The sequence below is a fragment of the Choloepus didactylus genome, chromosome 1, assembly GCF_015220235.1.
Source record: "Choloepus didactylus isolate mChoDid1 chromosome 1, mChoDid1.pri, whole genome shotgun sequence".
NCBI lineage: Eukaryota > Metazoa > Chordata > Mammalia > Pilosa > Megalonychidae > Choloepus > Choloepus didactylus.
The window spans coordinates 187,329,057-187,353,676 of record NC_051307.1 but is presented as its reverse complement, the minus strand read 5'-3'; the positions used below and the strand labels follow the sequence as shown (position 1 = coordinate 187,353,676).

At 36.3% G+C, this 24,620-nt stretch overlaps 1 pseudogene; it reads left to right on the top strand.

Moving 5' to 3' along the window:
• Positions 1–2,744: 2,744 nt before the first annotated feature.
• On the top strand, positions 2,745–4,732 carry LOC119526527 (annotated as a pseudogene).
• The last annotated feature ends 19,888 nt before the right edge of the window (positions 4,733–24,620 follow it).

Genomic DNA, 24,620 nt, shown 5'->3' with positions numbered 1-24,620 from the left:
ATTCAACTAGAAGATGTAACAAAAATATGCTACCTAATAGGAGATCCCCAAAATACATGAAGCAAATATTGACAGAGTTGAAGGGAGAATTAGACAGTTCTACATCAGTGGTAGGAGACTTTAATATAACATTTCAAACAATAGCTGGACTATCTAGAGAGAAGATCAATAAGGAAGTAGAAAAATTGAACAATACTTTAACTCAACTAACCCTAACAGACATATAAAGAACATGTCACTCAACAGCAATATAATACACATTATTCTTGACTGCAAATGGATCATTCTCCAAGATAGACCATATCTTAGGTCACAAAAAAATCTCAATGAATTAAAAAATACTGAAATCATACAATGCACTTTCTCCAACCACAATGGAATGAAGCTAGATATCAATAATAGAGGAAGAAATGAAAAATCCACAAATATGTGGAAATTAAACAATGTAATCTTAAGCAACCAATGAGTTAAAAAGGAAGTCACAAGGGAAATTAGGAAATATCTTGAGACAAATGAAAATGAACAGACAACACAGCAATACTTACCGGATGCAGCAAAGGCAGTGCTAAGAGGGAAATTTATAGCTCTAAATGTTTACATTCAAAAAAAGAAGAAACAATTCAAATCAGAGACCTAGCCTCAAAACTGGAGGAACTAGAAAAAGAAGAATAAACTAAACCTAAAGCAAGCTTAAGGAAGGAAATAACAAACATTAAAGCAGAGATAAATGACATAGAGACTTAAAAAAAGAAACAATAGAGAGAATCAACAAAACCAAAAATTAGTTCTTTGAAAAGATCAATAAAATTGACAAACCTTTAGTTTGACTGACAAAGAAAAAAAGAGAGAAGACACAAATAACAGAAATGAAATGGGGGACATTACTACCAAGCCCACAGAAATAAAAAGGACTATTAGAGGATATTATGAACAACTTAATGCCAACAATTAGATAACCTAGATGAAATGGACAAATTCCTCAAAACACAGAAACCACCTACACTGAACCAAGAGTAAACAGAAGATCTCAACAAATCAATGATTGAGAGATTGAATTAGTAATCAAAAACCTCCCAACAAAGAGAAGCCCAGGAACAGATGGCTTCACAGGGGAATTTTACCAAACATTCCAAGAAGAATTAACATCAATCTGGCACAAAATCTTCCAAAAAATTGAAGAGGAGAGAACACTCCCTAATTCATTCTATGAGGTCAACATCACCTTCATACCAAAGCCAGATAATTATACCACAGGAAAAGAAAATTACAGACCAATATCTCTTATGAATGGAGATGTAAAAAATCCTCAATAAAATATGAATAAACTGAATTCAACAGCACATTAGAAGAATTATTTATACACCATGATAAATTGGGATTTAACCCAAGTATTCATGGGTGGTTCAACATGTGAAAACTAATTAATGTAATATACCACAATAACAGAATGAAAGAAAAATACACAAGATCATCTCAATTGATACAGAAAAGGCATTTGACAAAATCCAGCACCCCTTCTTGATAAAACCACTTAAAGCACTAGGAATAGAAGGCGACTTCCTCAACATGATAAAGGGCAGTATACAAACAACCCACAGCTAACATTGTACTTAATGGTGAAAGACTGAAAACATTTCCTCTAAGGTAAGGAAAAAGAAAATGATACCCACTGTCACCAGTGTTATTCAACATTGTACTGGAAGTTCTTGCCAGAGCAATGAGGCAAGAAGAAGAAATAAAAGGCATCCAAAATGGAAAGGAAGAAGTAAAACTTTCCTTATTTGCAGATACCATATACAGAAAATCCTGAAATATCCACAACACTACTATAGCTAATATGAATTCAGAAAAGTTGTGGGATACAAGATCAAGACCTAAAAATCTGTATTTCTATGCACTAGTAATGAACAATATGGAGAAGAAATAAAGGGGGAAAATCCATTTACAACGGCTAATAAAAGAGTCAAATATATAGGAATAAATCTAACCAAGTATGTAAAGGACTTGTACACAGAAAATGACAAAAAAATGCTAAAGGAAATTAAAGAAGACCTAAATAAACGGAAGGACATTCTGTGTTCATGGATTGGAAGACTAAATATTGTTAAGATGTCAATTCTACCCAAAGTGATTTACATATTCAACACAATCCCCATCAGAATTCTAAAAGCTTTTTTTGCAGAAATGGAAAAGCCAATCATCAAACTTATATGGAAAGTAAGGGGCCCCAGATAGTCAAAGCCATCTTGGAAAAAAAGAACAAAATTGGAGGACTCATACTTTCTGGTCTTAAAATTTAATTACAAAGTGGGGATAAGTGGAGGCAGTGGCATCGGCTCAACCTCTAGGTCTGCTGGCAGTGGTGGCCTCAGGAGGTGTGGTGGCTGGTGGGCAGGTGAATTGATGATGAAGTATAAGTTTTTAGAACTTCTGGTGAGATAACAAAGTTTGATGGTTATGGTACCTTTAGCCGGACTCATACATTTGGGGTGCCACAGAATCTAAAAGCAGCCCTGTTTTCCAAATACCTAATAGGGACAATATTCTTGAGCCAGATAGTCTGGCACTTGCAAGTCCTCAGAAGAGCCAAACCCAAGGGAAATAGACAGCCTCCATCTGCAGAAAGAATCAGCTTTGAATCTGTTCTTGATGTTAAAAGAAGAGATGAAAATCATTTGGATTAGAAAGAACTGGCTTCCTGTAGCTTGGGTATTTTCATAGGTGCCCATCTTGGGACATACATCATGCAGAAGGCTGCAAAACAGTCTGTAAAATCTCAGTCCAGAGGCAAACCAAAGCATATTGAAGAATGAAGTAAAATAAGTATTTTGAATTACTAATATGTCATTAAATCATTGCATGCTGATTAGCTTCATAAACATGAACCTATTTAATTTTATAGCCATAAGGCTACACATTCAGACTTTCATTTGTAAAGAGTATTTTTTTAAATGTTAAAACCCATGACAATGTAATACCTGGGAAGTATGGTTAACAAAATAAAAGCTGTCTTCACAAGTTACAACTCGAAGTAAGATATCACATTAGAAGTTAAAAAGCCACCTTGTGTAAATGTGAACCACTGACGAGTGAGAGAGTCAAGGCTACATTTTTTCTCTTCAAAGGATCGTAATGTCGTGCTATGGCCCTTTGGGTAGGCCGAAGTAGCTGTACAACAGCATTGGAGGTTCTGTGTGTACAATTTCACTGTCATTGATCCAGCTCAGTTTCCTTTCAGTCACTTATCCCATTTTAAAGATTCTGACAGCTTCCATCCTGAATTACATGAAAAGCTTCAGTGATTGTGACTTATTCACAGCCATTCTTCAGCTGCAAACTGATTGAAAATGTTCAAAGAACAGATTTGTCACCCACCACTTGTCATTAAATTAAATAAGCATCTTTGGAAAATCTGCACCAATTATCTAAAGTCTGAGGTCTGTGGTTGTTGAGTCCCAGTCGACTTTAGTAGTACTCACATCTTCCTTTGTTTGGTATGCATTAATTAAATTAATAGTAAACCTGTCTGTGTGTTCACCAGCAAGGACGTAGATCACATTAGTGCTTTGATTCTGAGAGCCTTTTTGTTTATAATTCCAGAAAAGGCTGAAGAATACATATTTAAGGAGACTATAATTGTACCTTTAAAAGGTCAAAGAGTTATAGATTCCACTCTGTTACCTGGAATACTCAATGAAATATCAGAAGTTCAGTTGATGAGGATGTTACCCATCAAAAAATCAAGTGCCTTCAAGGTGGCACTCTTTGGTACACCTTTATCTGGAGTCCTTTCTGACACTGAAGAAGGAATTGTGGTGATCAGTTATGAAGTTTCTCTTAAAAATGCAGTCCTGGACTAGTTGTTTAACCTAGGAAGGAAGCTGGTTATTGACCACATAGATCTTGTCATGTGCCCAAAAGTCATATACCCATCTTTAAATTGTTTCTCAATGTGCATCATTATATTGTTGCCATAAACAGAGTGGGAGAGGCCCTGAAGAAAATGACAAGAACACAGCCTATTGGTTCTCTGAGCTCAGTCTTTCCTAATAGCTATGGAAGTGTGAAAGATTTATGCTTTGCAAAATTTTACTCCGAACATTTTTTTCATCTTGTTCCTAATGAAGTGACTGTCTGCAGTTTGCTCCTCTGTAACAGAAATGACACTGCCTGGGATGAGCTGAAATTCACATGTCAAACAGCACTGCATGTCTTGCAGTTAACAATCAACCAACCATCAGTTTTTGGGGGGAGGTGGCTATTCTGAAACTTCTTTAGCTGCATATATCAGACACAAGATTCTTAACCAGTCAGAAAGCATTCTCAAAGACGGTGGATGTACTCAAACAGAACATCAACTGATTGTGGAAACATTTTGCAATCTCTAGAATCTCTCACTGGCACTTCAGAACATGACAGAGGTGAAATTCTCTTCGATGTGAAGTATGACACTTGTGGTCAGTTCAAATTCTCCCTCTGTTTTTAACTGGTCAGCTTTGCTTTCAAGATGTGGCTGTGTATTATATAGTAACCAGGAAGAATTAAGCTGGTCTTTCTGAAGGAGCAATCATTAACATTTTGCCCCACAAAACTGCCTTCCACAAGAAAGTGTTGACTAGGGCATCAACCAGACTTTGGACTACTTACTGCTAAGCTTAGTAGCCTATAGGTAGCTGTGGAGACAGCCAACTTGATATTGGATCTTGCATATGTCATTGAAGATAAAAACTAACATAAGAAAATGGCATGTTTCTAGTTTTAAAAACTATTCAGTTGTCAATCAAGAAAAATATTGAATGTATTCTTTGTCTCACAATATTCATTTATCTACATATTTGGACAGATGTTTCATAAAATTACAGATTTACTTATTTAAGGAAAGAAGTATACTTTTTAGATAGAAATGTCATAGAATAAAAATATGAAACACTGTTATTAAAGATATTATAATAATCTTAGGGATTCCACAGATAACACTATACACTGTTCTGAATTATTATTATTTTGATATCATTCTAAGAACATGCAGAAATTTTTAAAAAATCCTAATCCATTAAAAAAAAAACTTATTACAAAGCCACGATAATAAAAACAGCATGGTACTGGGACAGGGCTGCCATATAGATCAGTGGAATTGAATTGAGAGCAGAAATATAGCCTCACATCCATGGCCAACTGATATTTGACAAGGCTGCCAAGTCCACTTAATTGGGACAGAATAGTTTCTTAAGAAATGGTGCTGGGAAAACTGTATATCTGTATCCAAAAGAATGAAAGAGGATCCCTATCTCACACTTTGTACAAAAACTGTCTGAAAATGGATCAAAGACCTAAATATAAGAGCCAGGACCATAAAACTCCTAGAAGAAAATGAAGGGAAGCATCTTCAAGATTCTGCAGTAGGTAATGGTTTCTTAGACCTTGTACCCAAAGCACAAGCAAGAAAAGAAAATTATAAATAAATGGGACCTCCTCAAAATTAAAAACTTTTTTGTTTCAAAGGACTTTACCATGAAAGTGAAAAGGCAGTCTATTCAATGGCAGAAAATATTTGGAAACCACATATTCTACAAGGGTTTATTATCCAGAATATATAAATAAATCCTACACCTCAAAAATAAAAAGACAAGCAACCCAATTTAAAAATGGGCAAAATACTTAAAGACATTTTTCCGAAGAGGAAATACAAATGGTTAAAAAAACACATGAAAAGATGCTTGACATCACTAGTTATTAGGGAAATGCAAATCAAAACCCCAGTGAGATATCATTTGATGCCTACTATGATGGCCACTACTGAAAACACAGAAAACTACAAGTGTTGGAGAGGCTGTGAAGAAATAGGAACACTCATTCACTGCCAGTGGGAATGTGAAATGGTGCAGCTGCTGTGGAAGACAGTTTGGCAGTTTCTCAGTAAGCTAAGGATAAAATTGCCATATGACCCAGCAATCCCACTACTAGGCATATACTCAGAAGAACTGAAAGCAAGGATGCAAATAGATATTTTCACATTGATGTCCATCGCAGCATTATTCACAATTGCCAAATGATGGAAACAACTCAAATGTCCATCAACCAAAGAATGGATAAACAAAATGTGTTATATACATACGATGGATTATTATTCGGCAGTAAGAAAGAATGAAGTCCTGATGCATGTGACAACATGAATGAAACTTGAAGACATCATGTTGAGTGCAATAAGCCAGACACAAAAGGATAAGTAATGTATTATCTCACTAATATAAGCTAATTATAATAAGCAAACTCAAAGAGTTAGAATTTAGATGATAAGCTACAAGAAGATAGAATGGTGGTAGAAAATGGGGAGCTGGTGCTTAATACGGCAGAATTTCTGATTAGGTTGATTGTAAATATCTGGAATTGTATAGTGCTGATGGTAGTGCATTATTGTAAGTGTAATTAACAATGCTGAATTATGTTTCTGATTGTGGTTGAAAGGGGAAGTTTTGGGTTGTGGATGTTATTAGAAGGATAAAACAGGGGACTGTATAACACAGTGGACGCTGTTCTGGATGATAACTGTGGTTAATAGCACAAATATAAGACTGTTCTTTCATGAAGTACAACTAATGTACGTTGCTATTACAAGGTGTTAATAATAGGGTGGTTTGTGGGGAAAAATGTACCTAATGCAAACTATGGACTATAGTTAACAGTAATATTTTAATATTCTTTTATTAATTATAACAAAGTTATCACACCAATAGGGTGGTATACAAGAATGTTGCATTTTTTACATGACTTTAATGTAAACCCACAACTTCTCTAATTAAATATATATAACAATAATTCAATAAAAACAGTATGCTAAGTGAAATAAGCCAGACACAAAGTACTACATATTGTATGATTCCATTTATATAAAATGTAAATATAAATAAATCTACAGAGACAGAATTAGATTAATGGTTATACAGGGCTGGAGAAGGATAGAAGGATTGAGTGGTGACTGCTAAGAGTTACGGTTTTTTTCTTTTTGGAGTAATGACAACATTCTAAAATTGACCGTGCTGATGAATGTATGACCCTGTGCTTATCCTAAAAGTCAATGACTGTACACTTTGGATAGTTTGTATGATATGTGAATATATCTCAATAAAACTGCTTTAAAAAAAAAAATGTGCAGCATTTGGCCAGGGTATTATGCAGGGTGTGCCATCCACCTCTGCAGACACTTATGCTGTAACCAGCCCATTCTAAAGATCTTCCAGAGAAACATTTTTCCATCAAGATGTTTTGCCAAATAAACAAATATAAATAAAAAAAAAATTTCTTTAAATACATTAAATGCTATTTATTTTCTACTGCACCCTAATGAGCATCTCTTATTTACTATTATGTCTTATTTTAGGGCCAAAATGAATGACCATATTTTTTGCTCTCAGAGTGATCAAACCATAGAGACAATGATCAAGTCATTGGGGACTGATGTGATGTTTCATTCATTTTTGTATAACCGCAGTGCCCAACTTGGAGTTTTGCTTAGGGATGGTGCTCATTAAATACCGAGTGTTTGAATGGATAAAAGCATGAGCCACTGGCTAAAAACTGGAAATACATTTTTTCTCTAAAACAAATGTCTTTAAACACTGGACACATCACATTGGACTATAGTATTTATTTAAAAACCCAACCAAGTGAAAGATTGTTCAGCAGCATATGATTGTTTATTAAAAACCTTTACTGCCTTTTAGTCCATAAATCATGCTGAATTCGAAGCTATGCTTCTGAAAGTTTATGTATCTTTTCCCAAATACTTATATCCTAATTGAGTACTAAGATGTGTCTTATTTTTAGAGTTACAGAGTTATAAAACTTCAGGATGGAAAAGGGGATTTCATAGCTAAGATAAACAAATTGTTACATTTTATAGAAGAAGTAACTTAATCTCAGATGGATCACACATTTTTCCCAAAGTTCCATAGGAGAAGTTTTCAGAGATGTACCTTGAACTTGTTTTCCTGTCTACCCAATAGTCCTTAGCTTAGCACATTTAATAAACAATTTGATACATTAATTCATTATGTTTATATCAATACCTTTCTGATAAGCTACCTTTTAGATAGACTAACCTTAATAAAATGGACAGGATGATTTTCTCACTACTTAATTACTTAGACTACTGTATAACTTACTAAGAAATGAGACTCATCAGGCTTAGTTTGCAAAAGAGAATCAGCAGACATCTATGAGAGCCTATGGGTTTAAGGATGAAAGTGAGCCACAGGTCATATTCAGAAGATTTCTCATGTTGTCAGGTAAATTCTTCTATGTGCTGCTTCAGAAGGACACATTTATAATGATACTATGAGCCATAGATTATACACTTTGGATGGACTGTGTGGTGTATGACTATATCTCAATAAAATTTCATTAAAAAGAAGGACACATTTGAACTTTAAAGTTTAAAATTAAAGAATTGGAAAATATTTAGATAAGAAAGTGGTTTCAATATTAATACCAGAAGAAGTAAACTTATAGTAGTTATATGAAACAAGAGTGGTTGTTTACCTTGATAAAAAGTAGAATGCACGGTAATTAGATATGGCTGTCTGAAAAAATATATAAGACAAAAATAGAAATCTCAGAGAAATGGACACATTAAAGATCTCAAGCTTTCAAAAATTTAAAGAAAAAAATATAGAGGTTTTTATAAGAAGGTAACCAACAATGATTATTTAATGGTTAAATAGCACTTTCTACAAGCATTATAAAAATTATTTTGAAATTTTCTTAGAACATGAACATAAATCAGTGTATGAGACCACAGGAAAGTCTCAACAAATTCTAAGAGCTAGAAAATGTGAAGGTCATTTTCTCTGATACACAAAGCAGTATAAAACAAGGTACAAATAGAAAAAAATAAACCAAAGAGTTACAGATAAAGAAGGAAGAAAACACTGAGGACTTTCAATGTTATTCTCAGAAAGTTTGTTAAAGAGAGAAGTTTCATGTATTTATAAAGCTGAGGCAGACAGTTTAAAATAAGCTGTCATCAGAAATATGTACATGGAAAAGAAAAACCTGAGAGCTGAATTTAAAATGAGACTGCAAATATAGAACAGTAGACTTGATACTACAGAAAACTGCACCACTGGAATAGCAGACAAAGAGGGACAGTCTACTGGAATTTGATGGAAAAAGCTAAAGAATAAATATAAGAAAAGAGCAAAGAGTTATTATGGAGGATAGATACAGATAATCCCGTCTAGATAGACGAAAACCTTTAGTATCACATCCCAATGAAAACTCTGACACTGAGGGTAGAACCAGTCTCCCTTACAATAAGGAAGAATATTCAATTCAATTTGACAGCCAGTTCCAGCTACATGACAAAATGCTGAAAGCATTACCAATGAACTCAGAAATAAAAGAGACATTTTTGCCATCAAAATGTATTTAAGAGTATTCAGAATGTTTGGAGAATTACAGGAAAAAGTCTATATATGCTCAAAAAGGAACATATTAATTTTATGCATGAGAATTTCTTCCCAGTTATCTAAATTCCTACAGTACCATGAGTGGGAGACCAAGTATATTAGAACTAAATGCCTCCAGGCCTGTCAATTCTGGGCCTCAATTTCCCTTAAATATAAGATAAGGGGGGTTAGTTAGATGATCTTAAGGTCCAACCCAGCCCTCATTTTCAATAAGTCTAAAAAACAATAAATGCCAATATCTATTACTGTACCCAAAATAAAGCTTTGACTGTAACAATGCCATTTATTTTTTTCTAAATAATAGCTAATATTTACTGAGTGCTTGTTATAAGCCAGCTATTCTCATAATCAAGTCCTCACAACAACCCCATGAACTAAGTATTAGATTCTCCCCATTTTACAAATGAGGAAACTGAGGCCCAAGAAAGTTAGGATATCATTCCTTAAAACTTTTAAACATGATCTTGCCTTACTCTATCTCACCAGAATCCCAATGAGCTCTCTTTGAATACACTTCTTGGTTTTCTGTAGTTTTCATCTAGAACTGTTTAGGACCATGTCAATCTGAGAGCTATTTCTACTTGGGGGTGTACCCATATTCAGTAGATCTTCTATGACTTGGACCCCATGCAGATGGGCTGATGTTTTGTTCATAAATAGGAAAAAAAAAACAGAGCTCAAATTTTCCCAAAATGTGGGAACACCAGGTAACATACACATTAAAATGATATTTTTTGGAAATAACAGAGTTCCATGTTCAAATAATATACACATAATTTTGGATTATGTAATATTTAACATGTTTATTTAATAAGGAATCTCTCACAACTTTTACCATGCTGATGTGTATTATGTAGGATTTCTTAGGCTTTTTTGACTATAGAAACTATTTATTCATGGGGCGTATAATAAAAAAGACATCAAATTACTTTGCAAAGTGCTGAGTTACCCAATTATTTATTTATTCAAACAAGTTATAACCTCATCATAATCTTCATGAAAATTGATAATAATATCCTTAAATAGGAAGCTTTGACTTATTCTGACATCATATGATAGAAATAAATTACCAGAGAAATGGAGTTACTACTGCTGTTTCAGTTGTGACATGAGATGAACTATCTATAAACAACTGATATATGTCTTTATTTGTTAGAAGGAAGGAAGAGCTGTTTGGGTCCACTGAGTTCAGTGTTCTACATTTGTTTCATCCGTTCTGACACAAACTGTTCACAACAAATGGAGTCCAACTTCTATGTGAACAGGCCAATATGAGAAACAGGAACTCCATTATGGTTAAATCACTGAAGCATGGGTGTGAGTCTGACTCAGGTGTGTATGCCAGCTTCTCAATTCTGTTTCAAAATTTGCTTTTGAAACTTGAGAGCTAGAAAGCAGTCTCTGTTTATCTGAGGAATCAGGCAGGGTTAGTGTCCTTCCATTTATGTTAAATTGAAATATTCCTTTCTCCTTTGGAGCACAGAGATATTTATCATAATATTGGATGTCTAACACCATTCCTGGGTCACTTACAATGCTTGAGAAATACTGATCAAACTCTAAGATGCAGTGTGCAATGGGTCACCCCATTCCCAACAGATTATGATAGAAAGTAAAAACAATAAGCCAGCAGAAGGCTAAAGTAACCTTATATTTTTCTAAAATGAAGCAGATGCAAATTAAAGTGATACACACACACATACAAACATACATATATATCAATATGCATATATACACATACATACATGTAAATAGATAATCTATTTTAAAGGGAAAGTTAGATTGTAACTTTTGGATATAGCCTAATATTTTAAATCCCTAATATTTTGAGTTAAATCCATAGGCAACCAATCAAACCAAATATTAAATATGTATGTTTTTTCCTCCTGGATTTACTGTTCAAAAAGCCTTCTCCTTTATGGCATGAGTCTGGATTCTCCTGAAGACTCTTCCCTCCCTTAAATTCCCATAGGGCTCACTTTTGGATAAGTAGTAGAAAATACAAGAACATCACTAATTCACAGTTTGGATACAGGTATTTGGTCAAAATCAAAAAAGGCCAGAAAGACCAATGAAATTTTACATACTGGCAATTTTTACAAACTCTGGGATAATTTTTCCAACATTTTGTATTTTATAGCTTATAAACAATTTCATTCATTTTTAGGCTCCTTACCTGTGCTCCTTGTATCTGATTTATTAGTTTTGATTCTTTTATCTCTGGCTCTCCTTTGGAGACTCCTGTGATATCACACTCTTCTGTTTTCTCTTTTCTCTTATTGACTGGTCCTTCTCAGTCTTCTCTGCTGGCTCCAACTGCAACCAAGCTCCAAACATTGCAATGCCTCAGCATTCAGTTCTGAGCATTCTGCTAACGTGTTAGATTGAAAAAATGGCCTCCATTCTTAGCAGCTCCTTCCATTAGGACTTGGAGTCTATTGGGTTTCAAACTTGGGCCTCTAGAGGCCTTGTGCACTTCCATCCTACCTTTTGAGAGCTCTGCACAATTGTTAAATGAACAAGCCCAAGCTAGTCTGCTGGAGGATTCGAGACCATGTGGAGCAGAGATGAGCCTTCACAGCTGAGCCATCTTTAACTTGTCAGCCCTAAACCAACCAATCCTTCAGCTGTCTACAAACCTGGCCAAGATTAGCAGAACTGACTCCCTGAGTCCAGCACAAATTGCCAAACCCAGAAGTATAAGTAAATAAATTGCAGTTGTTTTATGCCACTAATTTTGCCGTGACTTGTTAAATAGCAGTAGCTAATGCTGCTTATTTTCTTTCTACTATCATGTATTATATTCTGTTATTATTTCCTTTATTTGTATACTTATGTATTTAAAAAATTGATACATAAGTATACAAATAAAGGAAATAATAATAAATGTAGGACAATTGCTTTGGCTTATTCTCTGATGTATCCAAAACACTTAGTGACTGGCCCATTAAAGGAGCTCAATGAATAGTTGCTGAATAAATGAACATGTGATTGGGTGAATTAAAGTTTATAAATATGCTTTCCAAAGCACATAAATCAAAATGAATAATTCTGTAAGTTGTATTAGTGATCAATTTCATGTTGCCTACTTTTATGTAGCATATTTTCTACTTTTTTAAAATTCCTTTTTCTTGTTTGTACCTACTTTATGTATTTTGCCATGTTTCTAACATTTTAAAATCATGTATATCCATTATATTTAAACAACTTTGATAAAGTCTTCTTCACTTAAAAATATTACAGCCACAATGATGTAGCAATCCACTTTAAACATTTATTTTATTTGGTTTATTCCACTCTTTGTTCCAAAAAGTATATAACATCATAACCTGCTAATAAAATACAAATAAAAATTAAAATGAGGGACTATATATATTTAAGAATGTCTACAACTAAAGTAAATGTATTCAATGTGGATATGTCATCTCAGACTCATAAATTGCTAGAGGTCATCTGCAAATTTTGTTCTGACCAAAAAAAAAAAAAAAAAAGCTTTAGCTTCTAGAAATTTATGTGACCTTGAAGAAATCTTATATAACCTATTGTGGCATTTAATGTAGAGTGTTGAGAAAATCATACTTCTGTGTCTGCCACATGATGCCAAATTAAGGCATTTCTTTTAGATTATTAATTGGGAATTTCTCATCTTTAAACTCTCCTGGATTGGGCCCCGTGTTGCCTGGGTTCCCTGTTTTCCTAATGCAGGGCCAATAGGTTGTACCTTTCCTCATTCTGCATAATCAAGTACCACTCCTCGAAATATTTTCAGTCTTCAAATTATTGCTATAGTCCTATGTCCACTGAAACTCTCTCCTGTTCTCCATTTTCCTCTATGTATTTATCATTTTGTAACATTTTGCCACTATTTTATTAGGGCCAGGAAGTTGAAGAGATGAACAGTTGTGTTCCATGTACAGTCTCTAACTAGACTTCTACCATTGAGCCTTTGCCAGTTATAAAGGGGAGAGATAGTCCCCTTCCTTGCAGATTATAAAGACTCCATTTCCTCAATGTTTTATCCCTTGAACCATCTGTTACAGCTTCTTATGTAAATTCTCAACGGAATTGTTTAAGCAAAACTTCTTCACCTTGCTCTTAAATGTCCATGTCCTTTTTTTTTTTAATTTTTATTTTGAAATAAATTCAAACTTACAGTAACAGTTGCAAAAATAATACAAACCCCATACACAGAACTCCAGCATACCCCAACCCCCCTCCACCAATACCCCGATCCACCAACTTTAATATTTTGTCACTTTACCATCTCTTTCTTTCCCTCCCTGTCTATCATCCATCATCTATTGCTCTGTCTTCTGAACATATGAGAGCAAGTTGCACACATCTTTGAATCAATAATATAATTCACATATACATTTCCTATGAACAAGAATATTCATTTATGTAATCACATTAAGTGTAGTTAAGAAGTTCCAGAAATTTAACATTGACATAAAGCTTACATTCTGTATTTCATTTTTTTCTTATGTCCCAATTGTGTCCTTTTGAGCCTTTTCTCCTCTATTCTTAGATCTCATCCAGGATCATCTATGGCATTTAATTGTCATTATCTATTTAGACTGTCTTTTTTTTCAATTGTGGAAACATATATGCAGCATAAATCTTCCCATTCCAACCCCTCCCAAACATTTCATTTAGTGGGATTAATCACATTCACAATGTTGCAATGCCGTCACCTTCCCACCATCCATTATTAGAAATTTCCCTTCACCCCAAAAAGAAACCCTACACTCATTTCTTATTAACTCCCCATTGCCCCTTCCCCCACTTCTCGTAACCCATACTCTACTTTTCATCTCTGTGATCATATTCTCCGAAACTTTCGTTGTGTTTACCATGGGGCTTAAATTTAACATTTTAAGTCTATAACAATCTTGTTTTCTTGGATACCAACTTAACTTCAACAGGACACATAAACGATGCTCCTACACTCTTTCATTCCTCCACCTTTATGCAGTTCTTGTCAAAACTTTCCATGTCCTTTTTACCAATTGTTTCTTACACCTGAAATTCCTTTAACCCTAGTTCACTGGCAAATTTCTATTCATTAGTCAAAACCCAGCTAATGCATCACCTTCTAAGTCTTCCCTGACCACACCCAGATAGAGTTAATCACTCCCTTCTTTGCCTTCCTGTCTCAGTACTTCACAGATACTTGCACTGGCAACTTGACAGTTTACTAAAATATTTCCCTATGCATGTTTATTTGTCTTACTGACATTGAATTCCAGAGAAACATTGTTTTATTCGTCTCTGCACCTCCCAAAAAGTCAAGTACATTTCCTGGTAACAGTAGGCCTTGAATAAATGCTTATTTTTAATGTAATTTTATTTATTTCATTTTACTTCCTGGGGCTAGAGTATCTTATCTCCCAACCCCCAATTTTTTTTTGAAGCTTTTCTAGCTCTATCACTCCAACTGTGTGACTTTTGGGCAATAACTTTCTGTGCTTTATTTATGTTTTTTTATTTTGATAATATCCACTTAGTAGAGTTGTGGTTAAAAAAAAAATGAGTTAAACTAGGTGTAACCCTTAGCACAGTGCCTGTCATGTAACAAATACCAGACACGTCAATTGTTAATACTTTCATCTTCATCATCTTCATTTGCTGCTACTGCTGTGTTCACACTAAGCAGCATGCTTACCTCCATCCTCATGCTGATGGCACTGCACTGCCTTTTAACATTTTGTTGCCCTCACTGGACAATGATATAACCTTAAGGTCAAGGATTTTGTCTATCCATATTTATTTTCACAGCTACAAGCCTAGTGACTGTAATATCTGTTAGTTAGTGAATGATTTAATGAAAGGGAAAAATAGATATTAAATCATTAGAGGATTTAGAAAAGGGAAGCATATTTGATCCCTTTTACAATTGCTGAAAGGATATATTTGTAATAAATAATGTCTCTTTGGACTGGGATGTGTCATCCCCACTCATTAAGGAGAGGACCCAAGGGTGATTATGACCAAAAACTCAGTATGTGGTTTACTTCTAATGGACTCCTCTCCAAACCACCAACACTCAAATATTGTATATTGAGTTTTACATGTCAGAGCCACCATTATTGCTGCATCTCAACGTAAGGGTTTCAGCCTACTGAAGTTGCCCCATGTGCCCATTCTTTATAAAGAAGACACATAATGGTGGAGGTTCACATGGCGGCATCCTCCCCTGCTACCTAATTCCACACTTCACTTGTCTCATCCCCACTCCCACCCCGGATCTTGGAGAGAGGTAAGGCAATTGTGCCAGTAAATCTGCTTCCCACCATGTGTGACAGGTGGTTCCCAGACAGGTAGGCTGGTAAAACTGGGCTTTCTTTCATGCTGTCAAGGAACAGCAATACCCTGCTGGTTGACAGCCACAGCCTCCCTGGCATGTTGAAAGTCTCTCTCTCTTTTATTTCCCATAGCCACAAATTTTTGAGGGATTTGTCCTGTTGTGAACAAGGCTGTTACAGGTTGGCGGAACTCTGCTGTGGTCTGCTTCTCCAAAGGTAATATATTTCCATCTGTGTGCTGGCATCTGCCTCCATTCTGCCATCTGATTTGTCCCAGACTTCCCTTAGTTGAGGCAGGAATGAAGCCCACGTCAATCTCAGGCTAATGTGGCACATGATTCTACCTTTGTCTTTCAGTTCAGTGTTTTTCAAATTTTAATTCACTTACAAATCATCTGGGAATCTTGTTAAAATGCAGATTCTGATCCACAAGTTGAGGTGTGAAGCCTGCGATTCTGCATTTGCAACAAGCTCCCAAGTGCTTTTGAGGATGCTGGTCCAAGAAGGACACATTGAATAGAAAGGCTTTCATCAAAACATTTCAGAGCCTAACTTGTCTCCTTCCTTTGGTCTCCCATAACACCGGATGCCCTAGCTGTAATTTCCTCAGTATACCTGATAGTGTTTGCCTGGCTTTCCAATTAGCTAGCCACATATCACCTGAAACTGGGATAACTCGCCTTAATCATCAACAGCACCTCAAGTGCTAAAAAATATATGTAGAGTTAAGTTGATGAAAAGGAACAGATGGAAAGCTCAATGTAATTTATTCTATATTTGGTAAATCAATAAATTGTCAACAGATCCACCCTTATCCCTGTTTTCTTTCATTCCTGTTTGAATATTTTATGCTTGTCAGAGCTTTATAGCAAAGGACTAAAAAAGGATGTAAGATGATTCATCCCATTAAATACAATTCATTTCAATTTAATTAACCAATTATTGAACCAGGTGCTTTGGAGATGCCAAGATGAATAGGTACAACTTTTCCCTCAAGGGCTTTACAAGGTCACAGAGTGAAAGGATGTGGATGTGAGTAGGAGGGAAGGTAGAAGATAGGTTCACAGACTAGACTGTGAAATAGTGGGGCAGCATATGCTGAGTGCTATTGGACAGCCAGGGCATGGAAGGGAAAGCACTTGAGGGCCTTGCTACTCCAGGAGTGGTCCATGCACTGGAGCATCAGCATCACCTGGATGCTTGTGAAAAATAATAATTTTGGGGACCTGCCCCGGGCCTATTCAATCACACTCTAGGAGTAGCCCAGCAGTCTGCTTCACCAAGCCCCACTAGGTGACTCTCAGGCACAGCAAAGTTTGAGAACCACTGGACTATCTATAAACAAAGGAATGTAGACAAAAGAGCATTAGAACAGCACTCTCCAATAGAGATATAACACAAGCCATATATATTTTAAATTTTCTAGTGGTCACATCAAGAAAATAGAAAAGAAACAAGTGAAATTACTTTTAATAATATATCATATTCAAGCAATTATCATGCCAATATATAATAATATAAAATTATTGAGAAATTTTACATGCTTTTTTTTTTTTGTAATAAGTCTCTGAAATCCAGCATGTATTTTTTACTTACAGAGCTTCATTATTCTACTAGCCACACAGCTACATGTGGCTGGTGGCTACCATTTGGATAGTGTAGCTTCAGAGTCTTGCATGGCCCTGGGCCAGCAGCATGAGCATCACCTACAATCTCAGCCAGAATCCATGTTTTTTTTTGTTTTTTTTTATCTTCATTTTATTGAGATATATTCATATACCACGCAGTCATACAAAACAAATCGTACATTCGATTGTTCACAGTACCATTACATAGCTGTAAATTCATCACCTAAATCAATCCCTCACACCTTCATTAGCACACACAAAAATAACAAGAATAATAATTAAAGTGAAAAAGAGCAATTGAAGTAAAAAAGAACACTGGGTACCTTTGTCTGTTTGTTTCCTTCCCCTATTTTTCTACTCATCCATCCATAAACTAGACAAAGTGGAGTGTGGTCCTTATGGCTTTCCCAATTCCACTGTCACCCCTCATAAGCTACATTTTTATACAATTGTCTTTGAGATTCATGGGTTCTGGGTTGTAGTTTGATAGTTTCAGGTATCCACCACCAGCTACCCCAATTCTTTAGAACCTAAAAAGGGTTGTCTAAATTGTGCATAAGAGTGCCCACCAGAGTGACCTCTCAGCTCCTTTTGGAATCTCTCTGCCACTGAAGCTTATTTCATTTCCTTTCACATCCCCCTTTTGGTCAAGAAGATGTTCTCCATCCCACGATGCCAGGTCTACATTCCTCCCCGGGAGTCATATTCCACGTTGCCAGGGAGATTCACTCCCCTGGGTGTCTGATCCCACGTAGCGGGGAGGGCAATGATTTCACCTTTCAAGTTGGCTTAGCTAGAGAGAGAGGGCCACATCTGAGCAACAAAGAGGCATTCGGGAGGAGGCTCTTAGGCACAATTATAGGGAGGCCTAGCCTCTCCTTTGCAGCAACCGTCTTCCCAAGGGTAAATCCTATGGTAGAGGGCTCAACCCATCAAACCACCAGTCTCCTATGTCTGTGGTCATGTTAGCAACTATCGAGGTGGGGTAGGCCAATACCCCTGTATTCTCCACAGGCTCCTCAAGGGGGCTCTACATATTTTTTTCCTTGTTTTTTTTTTTTTTTTTAACTTTTTTCTTTTTTAAAATCAACTGTATGAAAAAAAGAATTAAAAAAAAAAAAAACGTACAATAAAAGAACATTTCAAAGAGACCATAACAAGGGAGTAAGAAAAAGACAACTAACCTAAGATAACTGCTTTACTTCCAACATGTTCCTACTTTACCCCAAGAAAGTTACCTAATATAGCAACATTTCTGTGAACTTGTTCCTACTGTATCCATCAGACCATAGTCATTCCTGGGCATCCCCAGAACGTTAAATAGCTTATCTGTTCTTCTTGGATTATTGTTCCCCCTTCCTTAATTGCTCTCTGTTGCTAGTTCCCCTGCATTCTACATTATAAACCATTTGTTTTACATTTTTCAAAGTTCACATTAGTGATAGCATATAGTATTTCTCTTTTTGTGCCTGGTTTATTTCGCTCAGCGTTATGTCTTCAAGGTTCATCCATGTTGTCATATGTTTCACAACATTGTTCCTTCTTACTGCTGTGTAGTATTCCATCGTGTGTATATACCACATTTTATTTATCCACTCATCTGTTGAAGGACATTTGGGTTGTTTCCATCTCTTGGCAATTGTGAATAATGCTGCTATGAACACTGGCGTGCAGATATCTGTCCATGTCACTGCTTTCCTATCTTCCGGGTATATACTGAGAAATGCAATCGCTGGATCGAATGGTAACTCTATATCTAGTTTTCTAAGGAACTTCCAGACTGACTTCCAGAGTGGCTGAACCATTATACAGTCCCACCAACAATGAATAAGAGCTCCAATTTCTCCACATCCCCTCCAGCATTTGTAGTTTCCTGTTTGTTTAATGGCAGCCATTCTAATCGGTGTTAGATGGTATCTCATTGTGGACTTAATTTGCATCTCTCTAATAGCTAGTGAAGCTGAACATTTTTTCATGTGTTTCTTGGCCATTTGTATTTCCTCTTCAGAGAACTGTCTTTTCATATCTTTTGCCCATTTTATAATTGGGCTGTCTGTACTATTGTCATTGAGTTGTAGGGTTTCTTTATATATGCAAGATATCAGTCTTTTGTCAGATACATGGCTTCCAAAAATTTTTTCCTAATGAGTTGGCTGCCTCTTTACCTTTTTGAGAAATTCCTTTGAGGTGCAGAAACTTCTAAGCTTGAGGAGTTCCCATTTATCTATTTTTTTCTTTTCTGGCTTGTGCTTTGGATGTAAAGTCTAGGAAGTGGCCACCTAATACAAGGTCTTGAAGATGTTTTCCTACATTATCTTCTCGGAGTTTTATGGTACTTTCTTTTATATTGAGATCTTTGGTCCATTTTGAGTTAATTTTTGTGTAGGGGGTGAGGTAGGGGTCCTCTTTCATTCTTTTGGATATGGATATCCAACTCTCCCAGCCCCATTTGTTGAAAAGACCATTATGACTCAGTTCAGTGACTTTGGGGGCCTTATCAAAGATCAGTTGGCCATAGATCTGGGGGTCTATCTCCGAATTCTCAATTCAATTCCATTGATCTATATATCTATCTTTGTGCCAGTACCATGCTGTTTTGACAACTGTGGCTTGTCACAGTGTAAGTCCTCCCACTTCGTTTTTCATTTTTAGAGTGTCTTTAGCAATTCGAGCCATCTTCCCTTTCCAAATAAATTTGATAACTAGCTTTTCCAAGTCTGCAAAGTAGGTTGTTGGAATTTTGATTGGGATGGCATTGAATCTGTAGATGAGTTTGGGTAAAATTGACATCTTAATGACATTTAGCCTTCCTATCCATGAACATGGAATATTTTTCCATCTTTTAAGGTCCCCTTCTATTTCTTTTAGTAGAGTTATGCAGTTTTCTTTGTATAGGTCTTTTACATCTTTGGTTAAGTTTATTCCTAGGTACTTGATTTTTTTAGTTGCTATTGAAAATGGTATCTTTTTCTTGAGTGTCTCTTCAGTTTGTTCATTTCTAGCATATAGAAACATTACTGACTTATGTGCATTAATCTTGTATCCTGCTACTTTGCTAAATTTATTTATTAGCTCTAGTAGCTGTATCGTCGATTTCTCAGGGTTTTCCAGATATAAGATCATATCATCTGCAAACAATGACAGTTTTACTTCTTCTTTTCCAATTTGGAGGCCTTTTATTTCTTTGTCTTGCCGGATTGCCCTGGCTAGCACTTCCAGCACAATGTTGAATAACAGTGGTGACAGTGGGCATCCTTGTCTTGTTCCTGATCTTAGAGGGAAGGCTTTCAGTCTCTCACCATTGAGTACTATGCTGGCTGTGGGTTTGTCATATATGCTCTTTATCATGTTGAGGAAGTTTCCTTCAATTCCTACCTTTTGAAGTGTTTTTATCAAAAACGGACGTTGGATTTTGTCAAATGCTTTTTCAGCATCTACTGAGATGATCATTTGATTTTTCCCTTTCGAATTTTTAATGTGTTGTAATACATTGATTGATTTTCTTATGTTGAACCATCCTTGCATGCCTGGAATGAACCCCACTTGGTCATGGTGTATGATTTTTTTAATGTGTCTTTGGATTCAATTTGCAAGTATTTTGTTGAGGATTTTTGCATCTATATTCATTAGGGAGATTGGCCGGTAGTTTTCCTTTTTTGTAGCATCTTTGCCTGGTTTTGGTATTAGATTGATGTTAGCTTCATAAAATGAGTCAGGTAGTGTTCCATTTTCTTCAATGTTTTGAAAGAGTTTGAGTAAGATTGGTGTCAGTTCTTTCTGGAAAGTTTGGTAGAATTCCCCTGTGAAGCCATCTGGCCCTGGGCATTTATTTGTGGGAAGATTTTTGATGACTCATTGGATCTCTTTGCTTGTGATGGGTTGGTTGAGGTCTTCTATTTCTTCTCTGGTCAGTCTAGGTTGTTCATATGTTTCCAGGAAATTGTCCATTTCCTCTACATTATCCAGTTTGTTGCCATACAGTTGTTCATAATATCCTCTTATAATTTTTTTAATTTCTTCAGGATCTGCAGTTATGTCACCTTTTTCATTCATTATTTTGTTTATATGAGTCTTCTCTCTTTTTGATTTTGTCAGTCTAGCTAGGGGCTTGTCAATCATGTTAATCTTCTCAAAGAACAAACTTTTGGTGATATTTATCCTCTCTATTGTTTTTTTGTTCTCTATGTCATTTATTTCTGCTTTAATCCTTGTTATTTCTTTCCTTCTACTTGGTTTAGGATTGGTTTGCTGTTCATTTTCTAGCTTCTTCAGTTGATCCATTAGTTCTTTGATTTTAGCTCTTTCTTCCTTTTTAATATATGCGTTTAGTGCTATAAATTTCCCCCTCAGTACTGCTTTGCTGCATCCCATAGGTTTTGGTATGTTGTGTTCTCATTTTCATTCATCTCTATATATTTAGCAATTTCTCTTGCTATTTCTTCTTTAACCGACTGATCGTTTAGGAGTGTGTTGTCTAACCTCCAGGTATTTGTGAATTTTCTAAGTCTCTGATGGTTATTGACTTCAAATTGTATTCCATTGTGGTCAGAGAATGTGTTTTGAATAATTTCAATCTTTTTAAATTTATTGAGGCTTGTTTTATGTCCCAGCATATGATCTATTCTGGAGAAAGTTCCGTGAGCACTAGAAAAGTATGTATATCCTGGTGATTTGGGATGTAATGTTCTGTATATGTCTGTTAAATCTAATTCATTTATCAGATTGTTTAGGTTTTCAATTTCCTTATTGGTCTTCTGTCTGGTTGATCTATCTATAGGAGAGAGTGATGTGTTGAAGTCTCCCACAATTATTGTGGAAACATCAATTGCTTCCTTTAGTTTTGCCAGTGTTTCTCTCATGTATTTTGTGGCAACTTGATTGGGTGCATAGACATTGATGATTGTTATTTCTTCTTGTTGAATTGCCCCTTTTATTAGTATGCAGTGGCCTTCTTTGTCTCTCAAAACATCCCTGCATTTAAAGTCTATTTTATCTGAGATTAATATTGCTACACCTGCTTTCTTTTGGCTGTAGCTTGCATGAAATATTTTTTTCCATCCTTTCACTTTCAGTTTCTTTGTGTCCCTGTGTCTAAGATGAGTCTCTCGTATGCAACAAATTGATGGTTCATTTCTTTTGATCCATTCTGCGAGTCTGTATCTTTTAATTGGGGAGTTTAATCCATTTACATTCAATGTTATAACCGTGAAGGCATTTCTTGAATCAGCCATCTTATCCTTTGGTTTATGTTTGTCATATATATTTTTCCTGTCTCTCTATTAATATCCTTTATTGTACCCATACCGAATCTCTTTAGTACTGAACCTTTCTCCAAGGCTCTCTCTCCTTTATTTGTTTCTCTGTCTGTAGGGCTCCCTTTAGTATCTCCAGTAGGGCAGGTCTCTTGTTAGCAAATTCTCTCAGCATTTGTTTGTCTGTGAAAACTTTAAGCTCTCCCTCAAATTTGAAGGAGAGCATTGCTGGATAAAGTATTCATGGTTGGAAATTTTTCTTACTCAGAATTTTAAATATATCATGCCACTGCCTTCTCGCCTCCATGGTGGCTGCTGAGTAGTCACTACTTAGTCTTATGCTGTTTCCTTTGTATGTGGTGAATTGCTTTTCTTTTGCTGCTTTCAGAACTTTCTCCTTCTCTTCCGTGTTTGACAGTGTGATCAGAATATGTCTCGGAGTGGGTTTATTTGGATTTATTCTATTTGGAGTTCGCTGGGCATTTATGATTTGTGTATTTATGTTGTTTAGAAGATTTGGGAATTTTTCCCCAACAATTTCTTTGAATACTCTTCCTAGACCTTTACCCTTTTCTTCCCCTTCTGGAACACCAATGAGTCTTATATTCGGACGTTTCATATTATCTATCATATCCCTGAGGTCCATTTCGATTTTTTCAATTTTTTTCCCCATTCTTTCTTTTATGCTTTCATTTTCCATTCTGTCATCTTCCAGGTCACTGATTCGTTGTTCAACTTCCTCTAGTCTTGTACTATGAGTGTCCAGAATCTTTTTAATTTGTCAACAGTTCCTTAATTTCTATAAAATCATGTATTTTTTTATTTAGTCTTGCAATGTCTTCTTTATGCTCTTCTAGGGTCTTCTTGATATCCTTTGTATCCCATACTATGGTCTCATTGTTCATCTTTAGTTCTTTGAGTAGCTGCTCTAGGTGCTGTGTCTCTTCTGGTCTTTTGATTTGGGTGCTTGGGCTTGGGTTATCCATATCATCTGGTTTTTTCATATGCTTTATAATTTTCTGTTGTTTTTGGCCTCTTGGCATTTGCTCAACTTGATAGGTTTCTTTTAGGATTTGTAGACCAATTGAAGTCCTTATCTCTAATTTATCAGATCTACAGCTTCATGGAGTACACTTTCTCTAACTGACCAGCAGGTGGCATCCACGAGGCACCTGTTCTCCACAAGCCAGTTCTCCCCTGCTTTGCCATTGTGGTGAGTGGGGGAGTGAGTCTTGTGGGGTCCAATTGGTGTACCAAGCGTGCGTGTTAGTTGGTGTTGCCCGCCCTGTATATGGGGTGTTTCTGGGCGGTCAGGGAAGGGGGGTGGCTCTAACAATCAAATCTCCCCAGTGATCCTGGAGTTTTAAAGCTGCTGCAATAGTCTAATCCTTCAGTTCAGTCCTGCCACAGTTTGTCTCTGCCACTGACCCACAAGTCCTTGGTATTGGCATATGGCTCCTGAGACTTGCCAGTGGGTCCCTCTTCCAGGCTGTGCACCCCCTGGTCCTCTGTTGAGGGATGACTGTGCTATGTCACAGGTGAGTGCCATCCCCCCAGGGTGGTTCTGGGCTGCTGGGCTGTGTAGGGAGGCTCCCAGTCTGCTGAAATGATGGCTGAATGGGGCTTTGTTAATTCACACTGCTCCACCTTCCCAACTCTGGGACAATCAGCTGAGGTTGCAGGGAAGGCTAATGTCCACGCCCTGTTTTGTGGTGTGTGCCTGTTATTTGAAGCACTTCCATCACACTGGGTTGTCTGGGGCAGCTCTGGGCTATGGGGCTGGCGATGGGCAGGAGTGTTTCCTGTCCACCAGGATGATGGCTGTGAGCAGACACCCCCCTTTTCTTGGGAAGTTGTGGTGTTTAGTGAATTTTCTCAGCCACTGGACTATTGCCTTTTGTCTCAGAGCTCTCTTAGTTCTGCTCTTGTCTTCACCTGCCCAAATTGCAAGACTTTGAGGTTTTCAGT